Here is a 25724-nt window from a genome sequence, read left to right as displayed (position 1 = left end):
AAGTGTAGGTTCAGGATGAATTAAAAAAAAACAAACTGACAGAAAACCAAGAAAAGGCCAAATCAGCAGTGATAACAGGAAAGCAACAGAGGTTTCAACAAATGAGGGGGGACGGAGTTGCAGGACACAGGAAGGACACGGACACCTGTCACTCACAGTGCAAACTAGGGGTCGGTGAAGCCAACAAGCGAATGTACCCCGTCCAGGTACCCCGTGTGTATGCTCACACACAAAGCAAGGCCTCACTGACACCAAAACAGCAGCAGGGCAAACCCAGAGAGTTTAAATAAATTTGTGTAAGTCCTCACAGCCAGCAAGAAGAAGAGTTCAGCCAAAAGAGATCGGCAAGATGTTTAGCACAGTGCCTGGTGTGTGAGGCTAAATGCCTGTTGTGCTGTGCCTATTATTTGCAAATAGCCCCATTTTATTGATCTTATTTCTCTCTGTTTCTCGCTGCCTTTCTTGGCTTTTCAGAATAGGCAGACAACCCATCCATCAGTCGATCGATCAACTGTTGCATGAACTAGAACTGCCACGTTACTCGAGAGAACAGCGTTAGAGGCCCAGACGCAGGTCACTCGTTTTCTGTGTTAAGACATCGCTGAGTGAGGGGTGCTTTCCCCTGGAGGGTGCTGGCAGCTGAATCGCTCCATGTCTCTCCCTCCATCTGCTTCTCCTCCCTGACCTCGTGCCAGAGTATCCAGAAGGCTGAGAGGCAGCTCACCAAGAACAGCGTCTGGGTGCCAAGGCTGCTCTGGTTTTCCCCGTGATGTTCCTGCAGACACGGCTTGTCTTGCCCGTTTTCGGTCTGGAAGGTCCTCACTGCTGGTCCACGAGCACGCATCCTGCCTCCTCCTTGCAGCAGCGCTCTGGAGCCAGGCGACACGCTGCCCTTCCTCCTCCACCCAGGCAGCTGATCCCAAATGTCTGCAGCACCCCCAGATCCCCCCGTCCGAGGGGCCGTGTTCTCGGGCAATACTGTGCTTCAGCGTGGGCACCGACAGACAAGCTGCTGGATCTCACAGAAGTTCGTCGGGAGCACCCTTTTCCACTCCTCGAGGCTCTGTACCACCGTCTGGAGATACTGGGCTGTGGTCCAGCCCTCGGTCTTCTGCAAGGTTGTCCCGCACGCACTGCGTCCTGCAGGGAGTTCTCGGCCGTGTGGCTGTGGCTGGCGGAGACCGCCTCCCTAGCACTGCTGGAGGCTTTCCTGCGGCAGGTGTCCCTGCTCCTTCCGGTAGGAATTTGCTGAGAGGCACAAGAGGACTACCTTCAACTCCCCACGTCATCAGGGGCCTCTCTTTCATTTTAGGATTAGATCCGAAAGGGGGCTCTAAAGCCAGGCGAGGAGACAAATCCAGATGATCCTCACACCCATCATTTTGGTATTTTTGGTTTAAATAATGTAAACATCATGTCGCTAAAAAGTAATCAACAAAGGTCCCTGAATACCATGGAGATGTTTTCTGGCAGCAAAAAACTACATTAGTTTTCCATTTCTATAAACTGAATGCTCATTTAGAAGAAAAATGAAGTGTTTACTCTGAAACTACGTGTCATTAGGCAGATATTTTTGGACATTTGAGTCTGAAATATGTTTGTAAGAATTCTGTACCCAGACATAAACCCATATGGTGCAATGGTTATTTGCTTTTGGTGTGCCAATTTTGCAAGACTTTTGTGTCTTCCTTTTCCCTTGATTTTGGAGTGAAGACTTGGGAGAGTGCAAGGAAGTTCTCCATACAATTAAGAAATTTTCCATAAAATTAAAAAACTCACATAATTAAATAGTAAACGTAACAGTGTGTAAGTGCCAGCTGTTTTCTGAACAGACGTAAGGCCATGGCTTCCATCTGGGCCGCTCTGCCACAGGGGGACACCCGGTGATGTCCAGAGACATTTCCGATTGCCACAGCAGGGTTGGGGGAACTCCTGTCATCTCGTGTAGAGAGACCAGGCAGCTGCAGAGCATTCTACAATGCACAGACCAGCTCCGAACAGCAGTCATCCCGCCCCCAGTTTAGACAATTATAAACACCGCCGAGGCTGAGGACTCTGGGACAAGGAACAGCTGATCTGATTAGGTTTTCAGAGACGCAAAAAATATAATTCTAGAGAAACCATGTTCTTCTTTCCCCAAGGGAAGGTATATGACTTTTCATTCGTACATGTTGCTGCAAGACAGATCCCCAGCCTAAGGCATGTCTTAACATTGTGCACAGTGAGAACGATTGGTCTGGCATTTGCAGAGCAGCTATGGGTCGTGAAAAGGACACTGGATTAGGTGAAAATGTCTAGGTTCCAGCCAGCATGGCTACCTGTGGCTGTGGGGAGAATTATTTTGTCTCTTTGAGCTTCAGATTTGTCATCTGTGAAAGAGTTAATGGCACTGACCAGACAGAACCATGTGGAGGGAAAGCAAGACCACAGCCGTGAGAGCACCGTGCACTCTGGAAACGCACATGCCTTCAGGGGTGATTTTTGGTTCATAATGTTTCATATACATCCTGTTCAGCCATAGGTGTTTCTTCAAATCCATTTTTTTAAGTGCAGCTTTTTTCTTTTCTAATGGCAAACCAACATAAAAAAAGGCACAGTGTAAACAACCTGTGTTCTCTCCTGGGTACTGTTATCCTGTCTTTATTTACCCGTATTTGTTTTTCCTTCTCAGTTTCCCCAATTCACCTGCTGCTACTGAAAAGCAATTGAAATCAGACCAAAAAAGAATCACTCACCAACCTAGCCCTGCTGTAATCAAACCCTCTGAATGGCTCCATCAGTCAAATCAAAGCCAGGAAGGCGCACGGTGCAATCAGAAGGCAGGCAAAGTTGAAGAAGGGGGTACCGCCTAAATCACTGAAATTGCGAGGGCACATTCTTTCCTCTCAGAAGTAAAAGCTAGAATTAATATTTTAAATGGTAAACGGGAAAAGAAAGAAAAAGGACCGAGTAACAATGAGAATGGACTTTTAAAGTCTTACCCAGATACGGACATCGGGGAAGCCGGGGGCACCAGCCACCGTGTTAAAAGATCAGGGTTTCTTCGTCTGGTGTTTCTGTCTCCCTTCTCCCCCCAAGACAGCAAACGATGTCTCCTGTAACAAAGAGGGGAAAACACATGTTTAGCAGGCCAGCGTGGGGATGTTTTGGAGTCATTCACCCGTGCAGTTCTCACAATGGCACTGAAGGATAGATTCCTGTCCCCATTTCACGGATGGGGACACCAAGGTTTAGAGAGATTAAATGCCCTGCTCCAGGCCCCCAAAGGGCTGCTGAGGCTGGAACCCACGTCCGTCCGACCCTCTGACACAGGACACTCCAACCACGCAGTGGCCTTCGCGCCGGGACCGAAGGGTTCATACACCCCCAACACTTAGCAATGTGGAAATAATGTGGCACTTCCCTTTTCAGCTCAGAATGCCTTTTTATTCATTCCTTGTCCCATCCATTAAATTATCAGGAAGGACAATGGAACAGGCCTTGATTGCTCTAAGGCCTCTGTGAGGCCCCCAACTCCCCCAGACATCACATTTTTAGGCTATTTAATTTTGGCTCCATTTTCACCTGTAGTCTTAGCATCTGACTATCTCTTTGACGATTGCTTTCCCAGGGAAAGCCATGATGGCAGTCTGGGTTATAGCGACACGAGCCAGAGTCGATGAAGGCTCACCACGCGCCAAGCCCTAGACAGACGTCGCCTCACCCCACGTTCAGAACAGTCGCGGGGAGGTCTCAGGCTCCTTGCTGCCCGAGCCAGGGCTGGGGCCCCCGGACTTAGAGCGGCTGTCAGACCTGGATGGCCAGGTCCCAGGTCTACAAGCTGCTTGCGTCTCCACACAGCCCCCGGCTTCCGGAGAGGCGTTCTCACGGGGTGTCTCGCCGAGAAGCACCAGGCTGTGTGGGGAGCCCAGCGATGGCCCTGGAAGGAGCCCCTGCCCCTCATCTCACAGCCGCCCAGTTCACCGCTCACCCAGCAGGACCACGGACCCCTGAGGCCAAGCCCTGGTGAGACCCGACCACAGGGTCCTCCTGGCCCGGCCACCACCCCAGGGGTCAGCCTCCACCCCACAAGTAAACGACCTGAGTCCACTCTTCGGCTTCCTTCTTTCCTTCTCTTTGCTTCAAAGAAATCACTATGTTTTTCAAGTTAGAGCAGAAACATGGAGGTTGGGAGGCCTGGGGTTGGAAAATGGGTGTGACCAGAAGGCCACACGAGTCCCCAAGCCGAGGCCATGCCTGGCACAGGTGGAAGTGGCTTTGAGGTTGTCACTCGCGGGCTGAGTTGATGGAGGTTTGGTGCGTCCTTTCTCGGCCATCGAGGTGCCAAACGCCCCTTTGGCCGTAATTGGGACTATTCTCTCGGGGACCTCATGCTTCAGGGAGGGGGTGAAATCATTGTGACACCTTGCACTGACCCTGAAGTCCTCACCTGACCTGTGGGAGGGGGTGTCGTAGATCCCAGGGCGAAAAACTGACAGTAAGAGAAGGGCGCGCAGAGCCGGAGGCCGTGATCGGTCCATGCGCATTCCTTCCTTCACGAGGCCGGAGTCTGCTTTAAGAAGAGAGGTGACAGCGGTGCCGGCAGTGGCGCCGTCCGCCCTCCGGGACCTCAGCGCTCTCAGCCGCCTCCCTTGCCTGTCACGACCGCGGTTTCTCCTGGTGTATTTAGATAAAACCCTATATGCTAGTTAATTGGGATGATTAAAGAAATCAGGCTGCCTCGGGCCACCCTGCTGCTTCAGACAGGAATTCACCAGGCGTGGAGAAGGGACGTTTTGCTTCATTCTATCGGCGGCCAGATAATGCCCCGATTTTCACAACTGTGGTCAAGCTAAAGGCTGAACAATTGCACTTCAGGTGTGAAATAGAGGCTGTGTTGTTTAACACCGTCCACGGGAAAACTGCGTAAACGCATTAGGGCAGGCAGTTTGGGGCACGTTTGAACAAGCTCGGGTGTGGGTAGACTTTCACAGGGGGCGAGTCTGAGCGGGTAACCCAGAGCGTGCTGGTGCCCGCCCGCACCGCCAAACCGCGCGGGTTCTGCCAGTCTCTGCGCACACCGGGGTTCGGCCACTGCACTGGGGTTTTGTCCTCTGCGCACAGAGCTCCGTATGGCCAGTGTCGCTGGACGCCTGGACCAGAAGTCGTGGTGATGGGCCGCCCCTCCTGTGCACCCGGCTCCGCACATATTATCTTCAAACTGCAGGTTTGAAAGCAGAGGCTCAGAGACACAGGCTGCCCTTCTGATGTCACACAGTCCAGCAAGCGGCTGAGCCGCCTGCCTTAACGCAGGCTCTTTCTCCCAGGCAGCACTGACCGCTGACCTTCAGGCTCTGCTGTCAGACGGTCTGGAACAAATCCTGCTTCTGTCACTGATGAGCTGAAGAACCGTGGACACCTACTGAACCTCAGCGCCTCAGCTTCTCTTCCTGCTGGGGGACAACCACCCCAACCTCATGGGGCTGCCGTCCACGCCGAGAGATGGTGTGATGTCGCCAACTCCATGCTCCTTCTCTCCCGGCATCCTCTCCTTCCTGAGCCTCCCTGCCCTTGTGGGACATCAGGAAGAGACAGGGAGCACTTGCCATGGGATCTGACTGCTCAAAGGGGCAGGATTCAGAGACCGCGGCCCACTTATGGCCAGATGAATGGGGAGCCTGTGGATGGCCGTGGGGTGACCACGGGCTGCAGCCCACCCTCCACAGTGCTGCTCTGCGCCCTGGCTCCTGTTGCCTGAGGGAAAGTCTGGGTCAAGGGAAAGCACAAAGTCTTCAAGATCTTCCAAAGATTGAGGTCCAAGAACTAGGACTGAATTTCTCAGAATGGCAGGACCTCTGCCCTTCTCCACAGCTTTTGGGGTCTTTCGGCCGTGGAAAACGAGCTTGCCTTGGGGAGCCTGTTCTGTGCACCCCGCGGATGGGCAGACAGCCTGGAGGCGCATCACCACGGACAGGCCGACTCAAGGGCACCACCCAGGGCCCACCCCCGCATCCGCTCTGGATTCCTCAGAGGGCTGAGCCGATGCGGACGGCGACTTGGCGCAGTGCTTCTCTGTGGATCATAGGTAAGGAGGTAAGAGCGCCTAGCCCCAGCTTTTCAACCAACCGGCGGGATGGCCTCCCGAGTCTCGGGCTCCGTGACTGCCGGCGGCTCCCGGCCTGAGATGAGCAGTTTCGACCGTAACACAGGCACCCGGGTCCGCCCGCACTGTCCGCTGGCTGCATGCTTCCTGCACACAGCACGTCCCGGGCCTCCCATCGCCAGTCCCCTCGGGCGGTGGACATCCCCACTTTGCGGAAGGTTAACAGCTGCTCAATAAATATTTGCTTTTCTATTCATAATAGTGATAATTACTTTTATGACACAAAAGGAGGATTTGGGGCAGCTTACTGCATAGAGGAAAATGTGTAATGATTTTTAGCCAGTGAGGTGATCACTCAAGTACTCACCAGGAGGCTGTCACTATGTTAAATGTCCCTCTTCAGGTTGTATCTGTCAGGAGTTAACCCAGCAAGTGGTGTTTCATGTTGTACAGAAGTCAACTCGCTGTAACCCCGCGTCCATCCTGGTAACGGTGTCTCGACCCGGGTACTGACGGCCAGACAGTCACCCCCTGTGAGGTGCAGACTTGGGCACTGTGGGATGTCTAGCAGCGCCCCGGCCTCCATCCACTAAATGCCAACAGCAACAACCAAAAATGTCCCCAGGCGCTGTCAAACATCCCCCGGCAGGGTAAACGTTCCCCTGATTGAGAACCACTGCCTGGCATCAATTACCACAAATCTGGAAGGAACGATGTCCGAATGCTACGATAGACTTGGGTTTTATTTTTAAGCTTTTAATTATTATTTTTTTATCCCAACAAAGAGATACTATCAAAATGCCTACAAATGACTTCTTAAAAACTTTTGCTTTCTTCTCATTCAGTCTGTTTCCTCTGAATGTGACTTCCCTGGCATTCATGGGCATTTGGTCAGGATGGAAGGGGTACTTAACTGAGGCCCTCAAATCCTTCGTGAACTGCGGACGACACCTTTGCTTCAAGGGTGGTGTCACGCCAGCTGGTCTCATCTCAGGGAAGGAAGGCAGATGTTGTCCCTGACTGAACTTGAGGAAGAAAGAAAACATGGGATTTGATTTTGTGCACAGAGTGGGTGCAGCGCAGACAACCCAGCCTCTGCCAGGGAAGAGCTGCTCTCCTAGGAAGGAGAAGAGGTGTCTGCTGCAGGCAGAGCAGCGGGATAGAAAATAATGGTGCTGCCTGAGCAGACGGCTGGGGACATCTTTTCCTGCTTCAGTGCTTCCCCAGGCGTGCATCTGTGGCCACCTGCGTGACCCCAGTCCTCCCCTTGGCCCCACTAACACAGATTAGGCACAACTGACAAGACGGAAACGTAGTCACTCCCCCTGCCTGCCACTACTGCTGCCACTGAACGCTTACCTAGGCCCGGAAAGTGCTTAACGGGTTCGGAAGGAAATAGTACAATCCTGAATCTGTTGTTCATCTGTTGCACAAAACCCAGGAACTGCCAACGTTCCAAAGTGCCAAGAAAGCTGGCAGATGAGAAAAGACGAATTCTTCAACAGGAGCGCTTACACCAGCGTACCCGGCTCATTCTCTCCCGCTGACCTCGTCTGTGTGTGTGTGACATTTTCTCTGCAGCTGCGTCCAGGGCCCGTCACTGGTAGCGGGACACACTGGACGAGGCTCTGTGTCGGCAGAAATAAGGCAGCTCAACCTGGAGGAAGGACTCGAAGCTTCTCCCCACTGATGAGAAACGCCCTGCAGACAGCAAACGGCTAAGGCGCCCTGGCGCCCAGCACGGTCCCGGGAGCCCGGGAGCGATGCTTGCGGCATGAGTACACAGGTCAAAGACTGAACGCCGTTAACCAGCAAATCTCCTGTAGTGCTCAATGGAATCCATCTTATAAAAATAATGACAATAATTAACAATAAATGCAACATTTATCTCAGGCTAAGCACCATTCTACATTAACTCAGTTAATCCTCACAATAACCCGATGAGTTAAGTACTATTATTACCCTATTTTGAAGATGGGAAAAGTGAGGCACAGAGAGGTTGAGCCACTTGTCCAAGGTCACAGAGCTAGCCTGTGGCCATGCTGGGCATCTATCTCTGGAGTCTGTGCTCTTAAGCACTATGCTGCGTTTTCTCTGCAGTAAACGAGATACAGTCTGATGACGGCTTTACATGAAGGAGCCTGCGTTCCACGTGAACACTGCGCGATCAGCTTTTCTGAAAAGGGAGCTCTCCTCTTGCTGCTTTATCACCATTAGGACAGGAAGAAGTGTGAGAGAAGGCGAACATTCATCCAGCGCCCACCGGACACGCACTTGGGAAAGCAAGATGTAAGGAGCTGTTTGCTGAAGTTCCCTGCGTAAAATCCGAGCGCATTTCCCACGGGGGCGCCACCCGGACTCAAAGCCTTGTTGGGACCACAGGACTCGCTGGTTCAAGAAGAGACAAAACGGGCCTCAGGGCGAGCCGCTCCCTGGCCTCGGGCTCGCTCGGCTACGGCAGCTGCTCTTAAAGAGCCGGGGTGAGACACCCTCTGGGCACAACGGGGAGGCGGCAGGCACGATGCCCCCTGCAAGTTTAGGGCTTCCCTCAAACTCAAGTCTCCGCAGAGAGGAAATCAACCGTCTCCATAAAAGTTAATCCATGATTAGAAAAAAAAGTCAGTCTATTTGTAACTACCTGAGAATTAGGAATGAAAAAACAGACGTCTTCTTTATTTAGCGCTTCTGCCTAAATAATGCAACGGGGGAGAGATTTTGTGGGCACGGATAATTTAACATAATTGAGTACGAGAACCAGAACGTTGCATCTACTCTGCTGTTTAATGACTCCATTCAGGACACCGACAGGGCCCCGGGGAGAGCCACGCTGAGGGTCCCGGAGAGCCAAGAGGGAAGGCAGGAGAGGCGCGAACGTGGAAGCAAGGGGCGGGAATGGAAATGTTTCATACGCTCGAGTCGGAGACGGGGGCTGTGCAGGACCTGGTGACGCTCAGAGGAGGACGGCGGTCAGCAGACGTACAAAGCGGTAAAGGACGTGCAGCCATCCTCCCAGCACCGCCCATGGCCCAGGGTTTTTTGTCCTTTTTTTAATCGAAGGGCAGTCAGTTCTAATGTGCCAGTGTCTGGTGTACAGCACAATGCATACAGCACACGCATACATATATTTGTTTTCATAGTTTTTCATTAGACGTCATTATAAGATATTGAACATAGTTCCCTGTGCTCTACAGAAGAAACTTTTTTTTTAAAATCTATTTTTATATATAGTGCCTAACATTTGTAAATCTCAAGTTTCTAGTTCATATTTTATGAAGGAGCTGCTGTCCGATGCCCTGGGCTGGGGGCTGGGAGATAGGGCCGGCCTGCCTCTGTCAGGGTCACCAGTTCATTCATTCCACCAACAGTCCTGAGCCCCCGACTCAGACCAGGCCCTGACCTCAGACCTGAGATGGATGTGGACACAGCGTGGCCTTGGACTCCTGGGGTTCACAGGCCGGTGGGGAGGACAGGTTTACAATCATACGACTTACAATAACACAAGAACGTGCACTGGGAGTCTGGCTAGGGAGGACAGGCCCCCGTGGGCGGGTAAACAGGCCTCATGGGGATGTGTGGGTCATGGACGGTGTTCTTCCCACCCCAGGAGAACTGAGGGGGTCCCACAGCAGGTCGGCCAGCACACCTTCCCCTGCAGAACAGGGCTCAGCGCTGCCCAGCCGGACGCTCCCACTTCATGCGCCGTCTTTCATTTGTCCCTTCCTCCGGGACGCATTGTCCCCTCTGTGGCCCCTTTTCTCTCCTCTGCTGTGAAAAAGCAGCGGCAGGAGCAGGCTGTCTGTAACGTAAGCTCATTGTGTTTTCAGCCCTTTTAGTGCTGAACCTGCACCCCAGGGAGGTAAGGCGATGTCCACCACATAAGAGGCAGACAAACCCACCGAAAAGGTGCGGAGATGCCGGAGCAGGATTTGCTGGGCTGGAAGATTTAATTTGCCGGACTACTGGGCCTGTCAAAAGTTTCCACAGTAACCACTTGGGTCCTCATAAAGCCGAGACAGTGGAGGAGGAAACTGAAATCCTGGATCAATGTCTCTGTTTGGAGACCTTAACTTATGTTTGGTTGAAGAAAAAGGAAAGAAATCCAACCGGCCGACTGTAATCGTCACGGCAGGTTAGCCCAGGAAACCGATGCACAGTTTGTGACATTTACCAGGAAAGCAGGGCCCGCGGCTGTTACTTACAGTGCTTTGAAAAGAACCCCAGGATGGAGATCTGCCCATCTGCCCATCTGCCCAGGTGCCCTCACCTGCAAACCCGCACCTCCTCCCACAGGGGTGACAGGACGCTGATCAGCCTGAGGGACAGAAGGATGCCTTGAGCAGGAGGTCTGCAAAGCCAAGGTCCCGAGGGTCAGGGCGTGTGCCCAGTGGGGGCAAGAGACGAACTCAGAGACCGGAAATGCTGGGAAATTGCACCTAGTCGGCCCCACCTGTTGGGGGAGCTGGTTCCCTGAGGCCAGAATATGCTCCTGCGCTGAAGGATTCACACAAGAGCCTGCCCAGGCTGCTGCCGTGGTGCAGCCACGGGCGCCGGGGGTGCTCCTGGGTTGAAAGGAAGGGGCTGGCAGGGAGCAGGGTCAGGCGGAGGCTGGACAGGCGGAGCAGCAGACTCAGGAGGCAGGTGTGGGAGTGGGTGGAGAGGGGGACTGGCTGGGACTGACCCGCCGCTTCCTTGGCTTAACACACAGCCCCTCAAGCTGACAGACCGGAGCAGGGGGTTAATTGTGCGCTCTCGTAGGCTGTGTGCGCTGCTCAGGGTTGAAGCAGAAACAGGATGTTGGCGTTGCCGCCCTCCCAAGTATTCAGTAACTGCAAAGGGAAGGACAGTTCTGGGGGAGAATCCTGGCACAGGCCCGGGAGGCTCAGGTCATGGGCTGCACCACCAGGAAGCCATGTCAACACCACGCACCCCGACAGGATGCAAGCGGGGGGCACGCTGCCTGTGGGTCCCTCCCGGCAACACACACCCTCAGCCTCATCACCAGCAAGCACTGGACAAACCCAAAAAGGCAATGCGGTATTTTCCACAAAATAACTGACCAGTATCTTCCAAAGTGTCAAGGCCACCAGAGATAAGGAAAGTCAGAAGAATTGTCCCAGACTGGAAGAGATGAAGGGGGCACGACTACCAAACACAGCGTGGGGTCCCGGAGCAGACCCTGGACCGGAGGCCCGGGGGATGAACCACTGGGGCGCTCACTGAGCTCCATGCTCCAGTGGGTGGCACCACAGTGAGAGTAATTTCTGAATTTTGATAAAAATTACGTAAGATGTTAACATAAGGGGGAGGTGAGTGACGGTGTGTGGGTACTCTGAATCATTTTTGCAACTTTTCCGTAGGTCTAAAAGTCTCTCAAAAAGAGTAACTCTTGGGAAAAAAAAGAAACATGTCCAGAGGTGCCCCCTACATCACAACCAAGGAGGTACGACAACTCACGCCCGGGAAGACTCCTGACCTTTCTCTCTGATTCCTGAGTCATGTTTTAATCATGCAGGATGAAGTCATCTGTGCCCCGAGGACGTACGACACCGGGCACAGCTGAAATCTCATAAATAAATTACCAAACAGACGCGGGAAGGGGAGGACCGCTTCACCTTCCTGTGGCTCGGGGACCTCTGAGTCTCATTCACGGTAAATGCGGGCCTGCGTCCTTGTTGAAGGGGATGATCTGAACGGCTGAGGGAGACGGGTGGTCCACACCGGTCACGGTGGTGGTCCCTGGAGACAGACGTGGGGCTGGACCCCAGCCACTCCAAGGATGATGGTTCTGCTCTGCTTTTCAGGTGAGCTCAGTGGCCTGCTGTACAGACACAAATGGCGATCTTAAAGGCATAAACTCTGTTTTGTCGTAGCCTCTGCAAGGCCCGGTCTTAAAAGTTGAGACATGGCTCCATGAACAGACTAGGAGGTCACTGCTCTGCCAGGCATCTCATTGTGGGAAGGATTTTACCTTATTTTTCACTGCAGAGGCTCCTTGGTTGGGAGAAAACACTGATTCCTGGCTCTACAAACAAAGGGAGTGTATGGGTCAGCTATTACCACTGTGACGCAGATGATGCTGTGTAACAAACTATCCTGTACCCAAAGGGTTTACAGCAACTAGCCTTTATTTCTCACTCATGTGTCTGCAGGTCAGGAATTGAGTAAGCCATCTGTTAAGTCATTGGTAGCTTTAAATGATGGATTGAAATTGGCAAGTGCTAAAACGTACCCCTCCTTATTCCCCCAGAGAGCTGGCTTACCAGCAGGCCACAGCACCCAGACCCCATCTCAGCCACCTCCTGGCTGCACCTGCTAGCTGTCTGCTTCAGTGTGTGAAGTTGTTTGGCCCTGTGCCTTAGTTTCCCCACCTGTACAATGGGAATGACAGTGGCATCTCTCTCATGAGGTCACTGTGAGACCTTCAAGAGGTGAGGCAGGTATGAAGCTCTCAGTGCTGGCTCTACCAGCACCGGTTACGATGTAACTGAAGACAGCCGAGTGCAAGGACGCCACCCCAGCCACTCAGAGGGGCAGCCCAGGAATGCCCTCTGCAGAGACGCCTGCGGCAATTCAGACCCAGCCATCTGATCAGGAAAGTCAACTCAAGTGGCATTAGGACCACAAGAAACAACAGCCTAATTTAAAAGGAAGAGCTTTCATGAAAATAGACTTTCTGCCTCTATGCTTCCAGAAAACTCTCCCCAAAGCCACAGAAGCATTTCTAATTGTTGTAACAAGAAATAAGCAGGGGCAGAAGCCGAAGGCTTTTTCATTAAAGAATCACAGCAGAGATTCCGAGTCCAAGGACGGCAAAGCATCTCTTTTTTCTCACAATGGTCTTCACAAAGACCTTCCCTACTCATGGCCGGGGTCCGAGGAGGGCAGACTCCACCCATGGAGCCCCTGGTCGTCAGGGAAGACGACTTGGGCGCTGGATTGGGGGAGGAGTCAGGAACCCCAGCAGGTCCTCTCCTCACCCTCTGCGGCCCTTGGGGAGCATGGTGTCCAGGTGTCCAGGCCCAGGGGAAGCTGGTGGCACCTGGTGCACAACAGGAGGAAGGGGAGGCTGGAGGTTCCCTTCCAGGGAGCCCACCCGCTGGTCCAGGGGACCCTACCCACACCTGTGGTATCCCTATCCCTCCTAGCAGGGCTCGGGCCCTCCTGGCGGTCCGCCTGGGCCAAGTTGCAAGGTTGAATCCTGATTTGATCCCTTACAAGAGCGCAAGAGCCTCAAGCATGAGACTCCCTTTCTGACCCTTGGAGGATAGTGCCTGCCTCGCAGGTCCAGTGTTAGCAATGAGCTATGCCACATGGCAGCTGCTCAGGAAACTCAACTCTGTTTTATCCATCATTTCCCTTCTTTTCTGACTTCCCTGCCTGACTGTTCCCGTGGCACCTTCATGGAAGCAATGAGAACTCACACCGCCATGTCCCTTCTTCTCTGCCTGGTCTCCTGTCCACTCAGTCCCAGGCATCTGTCCATGGTACTAGGCGTGCTGCTCAGGGCCTGGGACGCAGGGTGAAATCAATGATGAGGGTATCCTGGTGATCCCTGCCCTTGACGGGATGTCTTCCTTTGGGAGGAAGGAGGCAGAGAAGAATCAAACTGCGAAAAGTGCTGTGAAGGAAGCAATGAGATGCTGGGGAAACCAGGATGAATGAGGATAGTACAGGGCCCATGGTAGACTACGAGTGGATTTTCTTCTGGTGCCAGCCTCTAACTTGTCCTGACACCTGATGACAACGGACCTCTCCTCCACCATATTAAAAAAAAATAATAATACGGCTCCTTCAATATGTCATGGGGAACACCCCACACACTGTGCAAGTCTCAGAAAAAGAATCCTCCTGGTCTCGCCTTCTACTGATGCCTGGAGAGCCTGCCTCTCTCTCACCACCTTAACGTGTCTTTCTACTCGCTCTCCACCAAAGGACACTGGTTAATTCTCTGGCACTGGCCTAGGGAGAAATTAAATTCTGCCCCCTGTGACTTCTGGCCCTGGGCATCAGTGAGAGGGAAGACGTTCTGCTAATGGTGAAGGTGAGCCTACAAAGCCTGACAGCCTGCCACTGACCTCTGGGCAGAAAGCGGCTGATCCCAGCCACACGTGGAAGCCCTCTGTAAACTGCTGAGCTGGAGCGGTGCGGTCTGATTTGAGTCTGCGAGAGAAGGCCACGGCCAGGGAGAGTGCGCACCATCAAAGTTAAGGCCGTACTTACACTGACGAGCTGGATGTGCTTGCTGGACCCCAGGAGCAACGAGCACCCTTTCATCTGCTCAGGGGCCTCCCAGAATACGCACCATTTAGAGTTGGCGCACGATGAATGGGGCCGCAAGAATTAGATACGACCACATGGAGCCTCAGGCTGAGGAAGTCGACGCTGGATCAGAAGGTCAGGAAGGAAGATACGGTTCCCCACGGGTCTGACGGATGCCTCGTGTGTTGCTGAGGTTCTGAGAGTGGACAGACACACACACACACACACACACACACACACACACAAGGAGATGAAGGTGCCTGTGTATTACTCACTGTGTGTAGCATGGCCACGTGGTAAAGAAACATACACCCATTGGAGGAACATGCCATTTCAGAGACTACTTATCAAGCAGCGGCTCCCTGGGTACCGCGTCTCACAGCTCATCTGCTCCACACAAGGCTCCTTGACACCGGGGATTATGACTCTTCTCTCTTGAGATAAGGGACCTGTGGCTCAGCTCACACTGTCACCCGGCAAGTGGCAGAGCAGAGACTCAAACTCTCTTCTCTCCGTTAGGCTGTGCTTCAGAGAAGCCAGAAGTCTCAGCAGACAGTGCGAAAGCGGTAATAAAATCTCAGTGTTCTGGCTACACGGACTGTTGGGAGTCCTATCTTGAGTCTTTTGAATCTTAACTTCTGTTTTTGTGTAAACATAGATCTATTCCACCTCAACTCGGCTGCATTCAGGGCATCGTACATTGCCTCCCTCGCGGCTGTGACCGCGCGAGCACCAGCTGACCCTGCACGCCCCACCCCCCGCCCCCAGTCCCTCCAGAATGGGCTGACAACCCTGGAAGCTGCCTAGAAATGCCAGGTACGTGGTGTTGCATCAGTGTGTCCCCAAACACCTTCCAGAGATGATGAAACGGTAAACAGCAGCCTGTTTTGGAGTTCTCCCTCGCTGGGGAAATGCATCTTAACGGCCGCTCTGAGCTCAGCGGCACCTGTGCCATCAGGTGACGACGCCAGCCAGGTAAGCCTGCAGAGCCCGATGCAGCCCCCGGCACGAGGCTGACGCGGAGAGGACATTCTCCGTGTCTCTCGGGGATGCTGGGAAGGGCGGCAGCCCGGTCGCCTCCTGGCTTTGCTATTTCGCCTTCTGCGGTCCTTCCCGCGTGCGGAGAGAGCACCGGGGGAGATCAGCTGTGAGCTGCTCTGCTCTGGGGCCCTTCACCTTCTCTAGCTGCCTGATATTTTTGGTCACTGTGGCCCCTGGAACCCCCCATCTGTCTACATAGCTCATCAGAAGGGAGAGACTGCTTCTAAAGTAGCGAATGACAAATCGTCTTCCCTTAGACGGGTGCCAAAGCAACAGGTCAGAGTGGGTTGTTCCTGTCGAGACAGATCACAGCGAACGCCGGCCTCCGTGTTGACCTGCCACTTACCAACCACAGCGAAACCAGGGTTATTTAATTATGTAGCTCTGAACACTGGCCACCCTCTCTGCCCACGGAAACATGGCCATCTGGGTCTGTAACAAATATCTGAAGGTTTCAGCCGCCAACAGATATTGATCGATCTCAAAGCCCCTCTCCAAATCAATACCAGCGTGCGGTCAGGGCTGCGGGCTCTGGGACAGAGGGATCTGATGGTCTGAACCTCCCCACACAGCCGGGCCGCTGGGGACCTGGGCGTCCTGCTGGAAAGGGGTCCCCAGCCCACCCACCTTCACGGCTGGTCGCGCTGTGAAAGCACTGTTTGCCTGGGGGAGTCGGGGGTGCTCCCAAGAGGAAGCACACTTAGGAACAAAAGGAAAACCTCTGTCGGGCTGATCTTCACCATCATCTTTCTTATCACCTAAGCGGCTTTAAGCTGATGATGTTTAATGAGATCTGTGTCGTTCAGATAGACTTCAAGCTGTGATCCAGCAAGGCGACACCAACTCAGCCTTACTAAACATCCCTCCCGACTTTTTTTTAAGTACTTCATGCCACATAAATTAGACTGCCATTGAGATAATTGGATCCTTGTGGCTCTTAATTTTTCACAGATACACTATTTTGAAAATAAATCGTGAACCAGCGTCTTTGAACGTTAGCGTTAATTTACATCGACTCTGCTTTCCTGACAGCTGAGGGACACCCCCTCATCGCCACGTGAACCACGAGTCAGATCTAAAATACTCATGTCAGTCCGAAGCAGCCAGAATCCCTCTGACTTTTTGTCAATCATCTTTTCAGAAACGAGTGTGTCCACTCAGTGATTTTATAATCAGTCGAAACTGTTGTTCCAAAAGCATTGTTTTCCCGCACATCACAAGCTCACATTCTGCCCTTGCACTGAGAGGGTGTAAATTCTGAGCAGACAGAGCACCTCCAGGACCATTCAGTACAGGTGGACAGGCTCCTCTGACACATAAAGGACTCGATGACATGTTTCAATAAAGAATAAAAAACATGCCCTTCTTCTCAGAAAGATCTCCTTTTGGCCTGTAGGCAGCATAAACACCGGCACGAAGAGGCCAGCTGAAACGCACTCCTCCGTAGCTGCTGATTATAAAATGTGGTGTAAAACGTGAACGCGCACCCATCACAGAGTTGCTCCACACCCCGAACTAACAGAAAGTACCCATATCACCAGTGATTCCGCACGGCCGCCCAAGCAGGGCGCGTCAGGAGGGCGAAATACAGCGGTGCCTCGGATGTCAAATGAGAGCTCGTCACCCAGGCTCATCCCCTCCTCCCACCTTGCACCGCCTCCATCCTTTTTCAGGGGGCAGATGCGGGAAGGAGAGAGGCTCAGTAAATACGGTGAAAACGCACTCGGCAATTACAAACCATTAAAGGAAACCCCGCTCACGGCAACGTGACGGCGAGGAGGCGTGGGGAGGAGACGGCCCGAGAGCTCGGCAGAACTAGACTAGGCTCTCCCTGTCAAAATCAGCCTTTCTTAGAGGGGCTCTTTGTGACACATTTCAGCGCACGGTGTGGAAAAAAGGGAAGGTGTTGTAAGGTGAGCCCCAAAATGACGGACTGGAGGCAGGGTTCTGCCTGTGTGCCATCCATCAAGCCACTGGCCTCTGTGGACTTCTCTCTGGCTCACGGGGCACCGCGCGAGGGGGTCTCGTTGCTGAAACAGGGCAGCTGATCCGACGCAGTGCGAAGTGGGCCCGAAGCCACGCAGGGCTCAGCGTGGCTCCCACTGCCCTGCGCAACAGCAGATTCCCCAGGGATCTGTGTAAAACACACATGAGGTTTCCCGGCAGGTCCGGGTGGGACCCCAAATTCTGCCTAACCAGCTCCCAGTGACACTGACACTGCCAGCCCCCAGGCCTCATTCCCAGGAGTGAAGCCCTGAGTAGGAGAGGTTTCTGATTCTACAGAGCAATGGGGCGTTGGCAGAGAGATGCTTTCTTAGACGACCCGGGGACTTGTCACACATCTGGTGAGGCTTGGAGTGAAAAGTGGGTGCCCCAAATAAAGTAGCAAAATTGCAAATGACACTTCTAAGGCTTTAGGTTGCAGGTACATCGATGCCACCACCTACATTTGACACTGCTTGCAAAAGAAGAGGGTGGATTTATAGCCAACGTCCCAGGAATGTGCTCCAGGGGCAGCTTATCATCCATTTGTTTGTTTAGTTTCCCAGGAGGCACCAAGTGTAAGTCAGACGGGCCAACTGCCGTAGCGCTGGCTGGGGGCGGCTCTTACGGATGCCCCCCTAGTCCCTGGGGTGACAGCAAACTGTGGAGCATCTATGTCCTTGCAGAAGTGTCTGGGACCTTGTCAAAATCTGGCCCCAGCCAAGGTAGCTGCCTACTTACACACGGGGGACCGTGGCAGGAGGAGAAATGAGCATTACCCTCACCCCAGCCCTGCGTCTTCATTACGACTATCTCCCTGCCCCTCCCTTTCATCATCACTGTTTTTTTAGTGTATTTCTCTCTTCTTCCTTCTGGACTGACTTAGCAGCACAAACCCTCAAATACAAATCGTACCAAGAAAGCATAGTGAGGACTGGCCGAGTCCTGTCGGGGAACCATTCGGAGTCAGGTCAGTTCCGCTTCCTCCTGCCCACGGAGGGCTGTTACTTGTAGGGCGGGACAGGGCGGAACTCATGGGTCCCACGCCCTCCGCAATAGGACGTCATTGATCTCCACTCTCCTTTCTTGCTTCCTCGCTGAGCTGTTGAAGAGGTCAGCACGGACTTCTGAACAAGAACCTCCACTGCCGAGTGAGGTGGTGGGGCATCCAGCATTCCAGTGAGGCTGCCAACTGGCCCATGATGCATGGCATGAGTGTCGGAATTCAATCATTCCTCTCCTGCCTTCTTCCCCTGAGGACATCCCTTCTCCGGGACCTCCCCACGCCTGCCTGTCACTGGACCTTCAGGTAAAAGGGGCGTCTGTTCTCAGTGATGGGGACGCTGACAGCCCGCGCCACGTGGGGGCCACTTGCTTTTCAGATGCCAGGGGCCGATGGCCTTCATGTGTTTGCCTATTGCTGACATTACTCAGCGTGCAGTGCAGCCTGGAAACATTTCCTTTGACTTTCTGTGATGTTTTCAAAGGTAGGAACAAACCCCGTATTTTTTGTTTGTTTTGCCTTCTGCCCAGTGGCAGGTGAGGCTGTGACTGCTGGTGGGGGCAGCGATGAGCAGCAGAGAAGGCGCCCTGACCTCTGTGACACTCGCTTCCACAGGACCCTGAGTGCGGCCTGAGCCCGTCCTCATTTAGGACCTGACCGTGGGTAACATGTTGGCGGAATTGGTTGTGATCTTCAAAGGAAAGGTGCTCACAGGGCACTTGCTGGCCGTCCACTGCTCCGTCTGTTCGGTGACCTGTTCCACGTCCGTCCTGCCCCTGCCAGTGGGAAGCTGGCCAACCACACTGGGCGTCCAGAGGAGCCTTTGATGTCAGCATACAGAAGCCTCCTCAGAGTCTCAGGAGAGGACAGGAAAGCCAAGTGCTTTAGCTATGGGAGATGGAGGTAAAGAAGGGGGTGGGAGGGCCGCCCTCGTGTGTCACCAGGCCGGGCGACAAGCTGTCAGCCACGCTCTCGGGAGACGAGAGCGGCCCCAGGATAGAGGCTGCTGAGTGGCAGTGGCGCTGGTGCCAGAAACTGGCCTCGGAGAGGCTGAATTCACCGGCTCTCAGGGCTGAGTTGTTCCGGGATGATGTCCACTCGATGGGGTGGGAGGGGGGCTGCAGCCAGATGGAGAACACTCAGCAGATAACCCACCTGCCCACGTGCTCCAACCTGCTGTCCTGGCCAAAGGGCTTGGCTCGTAATGAATGCGCATTCGGTGGAGCTTCAGAAGCAGCCCAGGGCCCCTTTGGTGGGGCTTCTCTTCCTGACCCAGACGGCAGTCAGCCTCTCCGACAGGAGCACCGCGGCACGAGGAGGTTGGTCCAGGGAAGACAGCGGGCGGCACTTCTCACACGCGGTGATCACCATGTGGCAGAGCTCCAGCCGAGCTCTGGGCTCCACAGCCTCTGCCTCTCGTCTTTTCTCTGCTTTCTTCCCCAAAGGTGCCCTGGGGATGCGCAGCTGTCACTGCTTTGGTTCCTTTACGAATTATTCCTTTATCGTCTGCTTAATTTCAGGCATCATCCTTAGGACTTTTCAAATAGGTATCCATGTTACTGCCACTTTGCAGATGGGGAGACTGAGGCTCAGGGAGGTAAGTTCACAACGAGCCCGAGCTAGGGATGCGCGACACAGTCCACAGTCCCACCCAGACGCCACGCTCTCAGCCACCTGCTAAAACTGCTGTGTTCTTCCTCTGACGGAGGGAGAGGCTCACCCAGAAGGAGCACCAGGCCGGCAGAGAGAAGGCTCTAGGGAAGGGGCCTCCATGGAAAAAAAAACACAATTCTCACTGCCTCAGAGATGGAGAAATATGGAAGGTCCCCAACTAGTGTTTAAATCCACATACAATGAGTTATGGACCATGTAATTAGAGTAAATGCTCAACACGGGAGCAGAAACTGTAATTAAGTCTCCAATCCCTCTGAATCCCAAGGAGTGAGAACACTGTGAACACTGGAGTGGGACTTCAGGGTAAGACTCGGTTTCTGCTGACCACCTCCAGGTGGGGGGCCACTGGGGTCGATCTCATCTCTCCTGCGGGCAACTGGCTTCATCGCCGCCTCTGTGGACCCAGGTCGGGCCTCGGCAGACGTCACGAGGGTATCAGAAGCAGGAAGTGAGCATGCTGTCCCGTGGCTGCTGGGGAATGCGCCCTCCTCGTGTGATACAGGCAGCAGGGCAGACGGAACAGCCACAGACTGAAGTCAGCCAGGCACCAGGCGGCCACACGGGGTGAGCCCTGGGTGCGCGAAGCCTGTTAGCAAATGTCCCGTGAAATCGAGACGACCTGACCTGCTCTTTCTCTCAGTCGGAGGCCCCGCCGGCCACTCCCGACATCACCGCGCGACGTCAGAGCGCTGGCCGGCCGGGAGGGCAGCGAGCACGCAGTGGGCACCCACACACATCTGCCGAACGATTTGTGCCTCTCTCCCCGCTCAGGGGGACGCTTTACTGATGGTTCCGTCCTCAGGAAGCGAGCAGGGTGAGCAGCTTATTAAAGGCAGTACAATATCCAGAAACTTCTGTCTCCCTCTAGGCCTGGTTTTCAAAGTTTTCACTGTAAATAATACAGCTATTTCAGCCAAGAGCAAGTGTGAGCAGCGGCCGCTCCCAGCTCAGCGGAGCCAGCATCACTCGTGCACACAGCGTGGCTCTCCAGTTGTTCACGGGCCCACGTCCTGGTATTTCTCAATTAGATCTTGAACAACAGCGTGAGGAAGAAGAGGGAAACCCATAGTTCTGAAAGTTTCCACCTAGGTTTCCTCCATCCAGACTCCTCCCCTGGGCCCCCGGGTGACTGCTCAGCTGCCCCTGCTGCCCGTGTGACTTCCCACCACAAGTCTGCCCTACTCACCGGCCACTAGCCACACGCTCTTCTCCGGCTTGTCGGCCGGTGGGTGACGACACATCATGGACCACACCCAGCCTGCCTCCTGATCCCCTATGACCTGCGAGCAGAGACCATGTGGCCTGCAAAGCAACATTCGTTTACAGCAGGAAGAGGTGCTGACCTCGGGCCCAGACCTTCGGTTCTGGAAAGTCCGCGTTGTCACCTCTCAGCACTTAGTGGGGCCTCTGCCCACAGCAGGTCTCAACTGCAGCCTGACTGGTGGGACACAAAACAGCTCTCAGAAATGTCAGCGTTCGGCCCCACACCAGCTCCCCCAGGGCCCTGGAGCCCCGCCCACCATTTTGCTGATGGTTCTTGATGACTTACGTCTTGAGTTTTTCAAACAGTGAGATTAACCTCGTGTCAGAAGGGACTGGCCTGGGCCCAGGTCCTCAGAGGTGAGCTCTGAGCCCTTGGACTGTCCACCTCACAAGAGTGACTCTGTTTACCTGAGGCCTGGGGTCATCCGAGACGTCCTGTGCCAGCAATGGGGTACGCGGGGGACCATGGGCCATGCTGCATCAGCTCGGCCTCTGCAGGGACGAGAGATGAAAGGTCCGCCCATGGTGGGTCAGCCGCCGTGTGACCACCCTGGCCGCCAAGGCTCCGGTGGGCTTCCCCGGGAGGCGATGCTTCCTGCAGGCTGTCCAACATCACTGTTGGGAAAGGTAAACGTTGTCCACGACTCCACGCAGGGAAGACCGCTGGGCACTCACGCCTGCTCTGCCCTTCCCCCGACCCTGCAGGACTCCCATCAGCCAACCGCGATCTGCACGTTTACATCGTAACAACCCGTAGCCGGGAGTACAACTGCTTTTCTGAGCTCTGTGGGTCCTTCTAGTGAGTCGCTGGACCTGAGGGTGGTCTTGGGGACCTCCTGACACACGAAGGCTGCCGGCTGATGGCGCTGCTGACGTGTGAGGCTAACAAGGCAGATGAGCCCCTCCCCCAGACATCGAGGTGAAGGCCCGCATCCCTCGCCCAGCCCGGCCCTTCCATGGCCCCGGGCCCACGCTGGAGAGGGCGGCTCTCCGGTCCGTCCTCAGGCCCCGCCAGCTCTGTCGCTGCTGCTGGGAGGGAGGCACTGCCACCTCCGCTTCCGAGCAGCGAAGCAGGCCCGCCCCGCATCTCCCGGCCGGCGGCGGGGGGGCCGGACCTGTTCTGTGTGTCTGCTTGTTCTGCCAACGACCAGTCAGCGTCTGAAGCGTCCCGGCTCTCTTGGCTAAAATGTCATTTTTCAGTCTTTTTGTTAAAGATGTATTTGACCGATGTGACCCGGAAGGGAAGTGTCAGAGAAGACCCTCAAGTCCGCCTCTGAGGAGGTTTGTAAAGCCGCACAAAAACACCGCGCTCCTGCTCCAGTCAGGACCGAACGTTAGAATGAGCCGGTGTCAGGTCGCTGTGACCCACAGAACTTGCCTCATCTCTTTCTGTGGAGTTTTTTCTTTTTTTGGTTGTTTTCACAGGAAAGACTTTCTCTTTTAGAAACCCAGAAAATGCAAAAATGAAGAGAGAAAGGAAGATTCACCTGGTTTCCTGCAAGGCAGATGCGCCCAGCTCTTGGGGTGACAGACGGTGATTTGTGACGCAGTGACTTGGGTTAAGTGATGGCCCCGCGGCTCTGGGGCGCGGCCAGAAGCTCTGGGGGCCGGCGTGAGGGACGCCGCGCTGGATGCGCCAGGGCCTCCGGGGGGCTGCCGCGGGCTGTGGAGCGGGTCTCTCCAGGTCCCCGACGGAATCTTCACCTGCCAAGTTGCCCTCTTCCTGTGGCCGAGCAGACATCGCGGTAACACTGCCAAGAAGAAGGTCTCTGGGTGGCGAAGTCCGCGAGCACGTGGAGGTCGGAGGCAGTCTGGGTGTCGGCCCCGCACGTGGACCGTCCCCACTCGGGTGCAAGGGCTTAGACCTCCCCCCTTCCGTAACCTGCAGCCGGGGCTGTTTCCTCCTGACGGGCGGGCGGGGAGCAACCTGAGCGCACGCTCGTTTGCGTTGGTTTTGTATGGCCGTATTTCCTCCTCCTACAACTGGCCTTCGAGTTTATCTTTTTAATCATTTTACATGCTTGCCAGAATGTGTCTGCATTTGGTCCCTTTGGGTGACTTTCCTTGGGATGTGGAGGACGCCCGTGGCCTGCATGCTGAGGTACTTACCACGCTGCCAGCCATTCTTCCGTAATGGTGTCATCGCTAATTAGCTGTTTCAGCAGTTCTGGTCCTTTCCTTAAAGACACTTACAATTATTTGCACTGGTTTTCTTTTCTATAATTATCCTTTTATCTTATCTTTTTAACTTTTTCATCAGCGTCCTGCCAGAACTACCTGAAGTCTCCATTTTCCTCTGTGCCTTCATGAAGATCTTAGTGGGAACTCGAGAGACCTTGGGTGAGGGGAGGAGGCTGACCAGCCCCCACTGCCTGGCCTGATTCAGGAACTCAGGAAGGTCCTAAAGCATCTCCATTTGACTTGCGCTTTTAAAAAACCGTATCCTCCAAATAGCAAAAAAACAAAAAACAAACAAACAAACAAAAAACCCAGGTTTAATTCTGTAATAGAGATTATTTCTCTCACACAAAATACAGTGCACTGATCATATGACATAAATCACTTCTTCATTCTATAAATATTTATCAATTGCCTTCCACATAGCAGTCACTTTTCCGGTTCTTGGAAGAAAGAACAAAGCACAAAATCCCCGATCTTGTTGGGGAGACAGATGATAAACAAGTGAGGAAGTTATGGAGTGTATCTGGAGGTGCCCAGTGCTCAGGGACAAAATAAAGGCGTGAAGGGGGACGGGCACATGCTTCTGAGACGTGAGCTTGGATTCCCCTGTTACAGGGCCAGTCACCGACACTCAGGAACCAACACCAACAAGCTGTTCGATGACATTTCATGACAATCATATATTTCACGGAAATGAGTCACTTCAGAAATTTTTCTAGCTTGAGGCCCTGTTACATCAACACGTCATGGCAAAGTGCATGACGTCCTGAGCAGTGTCCCCTTCCCTGGAAGGTGGCGTCTCCTGAAAGGCCGTCCTTTCCAACTCGCACCGCTTGCTGTGCGCTTCGTCTCCGTCTCCACGGGAGTTTGCCGCTCAGTGGTCTACATAATGCAATGAAACGTGGAACAAAGCCCAGCTCCAGCAGGCCCTCTCCATGGGCGGGCGCAGGCAGGACCCCTGCCCTCGAGCGCTCCAGCTCTCCTGTCGTCTTGCTTCTCACTTCAGTGTCACTGGAGCAGACTGGGGGGTGGCAGGAACAGGGAACACCCAGTAGTTTTAAAGCCTCTTAGGAGCGTCTGTCTCCCCCAGTCTGAGGTCGGGCATCCCTCCTCCCCCCGGTGAGGGTGGTGGGAAGAAAGTCCCCCCGCAAAGTCCTCACCCTCACCCCTGGAACCAGGCTACCCAACACGGCAAAAGGGACTTTGCAGACTGGGTCTAACCAAAGACTCTGAGCTGGGAGGGTGTCCTGGAAGATCTGGATGCACTCAAAGCCATCACAGGGTCCTTAAGTGACAGAGGGTCACCATGGGAGGTGCGAGGACAGCAGCAGAGGTGGGGTGACGCCAGTGCTGACTCTGAGGACGAAGGAAAGGGCCGCAAGCCAAGGGCCGTAGGCGGCCCCAGAAGCTGGAAAAGGCAGAGCAAGGACTTCTCCCCGAAGCCTCCAGGGAGGCGCCAGTGCTGCTGACACCTCGATCTTGGCCAGGAGGCCCATGTCAGACTTCTAACCCGCAGAACTGTCAGATGACTGGTTTAGGTGGTTTTGGCTGCCAAGTCTGTGGTCATCTGTCACAGCAGCCACAGGAAGTTAATGCAAGGGCCGCCGCTGGTTCCCCTTCAGCTGTGTCAGGGCCGACAGAGGAGTTACCCGATGGCCCTTGAAAGGCGCCCAGGGCCCTGAGCCACGCTCCCCGTGGCCGTGGTCTCAGCTGTGAGCTCACGGGGCAGGGGTCCGGTCTGCCTCGTCGGACGCTGTGTCCCCAGTGCCCATCGCAGTGCCTGGGACACACCCTGAGATTTGCTGGGTGACTTGAAGAGACTTGGTCCCGCAGAAGCTCTGTGTAAGGAGAAGGCGTTGGGCACAGCCTGCATCACGTCCGACTTTATGCCACATTCAGGGACTGGCCCGGGGAGGAGCCCTGAAGCTTATGCTTTCTGGGAGAGGGGTCCCCTCTGCCGGGAACCTGCCCCTTGACCAGCTGCCTGCACCCCTGCGAGATTCTGGTGCCTCACTGGGTGCGAGCACGGGGCTCTGGGCCCGGCCTCAGCCGCCCTCACGTGGAGAAGGTACATTCCAGTGTCATTAGGGGGCCAGCACGTCCATCCTGCCTCCCCCTTTTCCTTTCTGAGCAGCTGGAAAAGCACGCCCAGCCCATGTGCCCAGCTGAGGACGGCCTGACCCTCCGGCTCACAGTCACAGCATCAGCCCCAGGCGAGAGCTCCTGACGGAGCAGCTC

At 54.4% G+C, this 25724-nt stretch overlaps 1 long non-coding RNA gene across 1 annotated transcript in view; it reads right to left on the bottom strand.

Annotated features, from left to right (window-relative positions):
• LOC141573996 (uncharacterized) overlaps positions 1–25724 on the bottom strand; it is a 170519-nt gene that overhangs the window by 6078 nt on the left and 138717 nt on the right. The window contains exon 2 of the long non-coding RNA XR_012500487.1: positions 2982–3095. This is a non-coding gene — a long non-coding RNA (uncharacterized LOC141573996). The remainder of the gene's footprint in view (positions 1–2981; positions 3096–25724) is intronic.

This window comes from Camelus bactrianus, chromosome 19 (assembly GCF_048773025.1).
Source record: "Camelus bactrianus isolate YW-2024 breed Bactrian camel chromosome 19, ASM4877302v1, whole genome shotgun sequence".
Classification (NCBI taxonomy): Eukaryota; Metazoa; Chordata; class Mammalia; order Artiodactyla; family Camelidae; genus Camelus; species Camelus bactrianus.
This window is presented reverse-complemented; position numbering and strand designations above follow the sequence as displayed.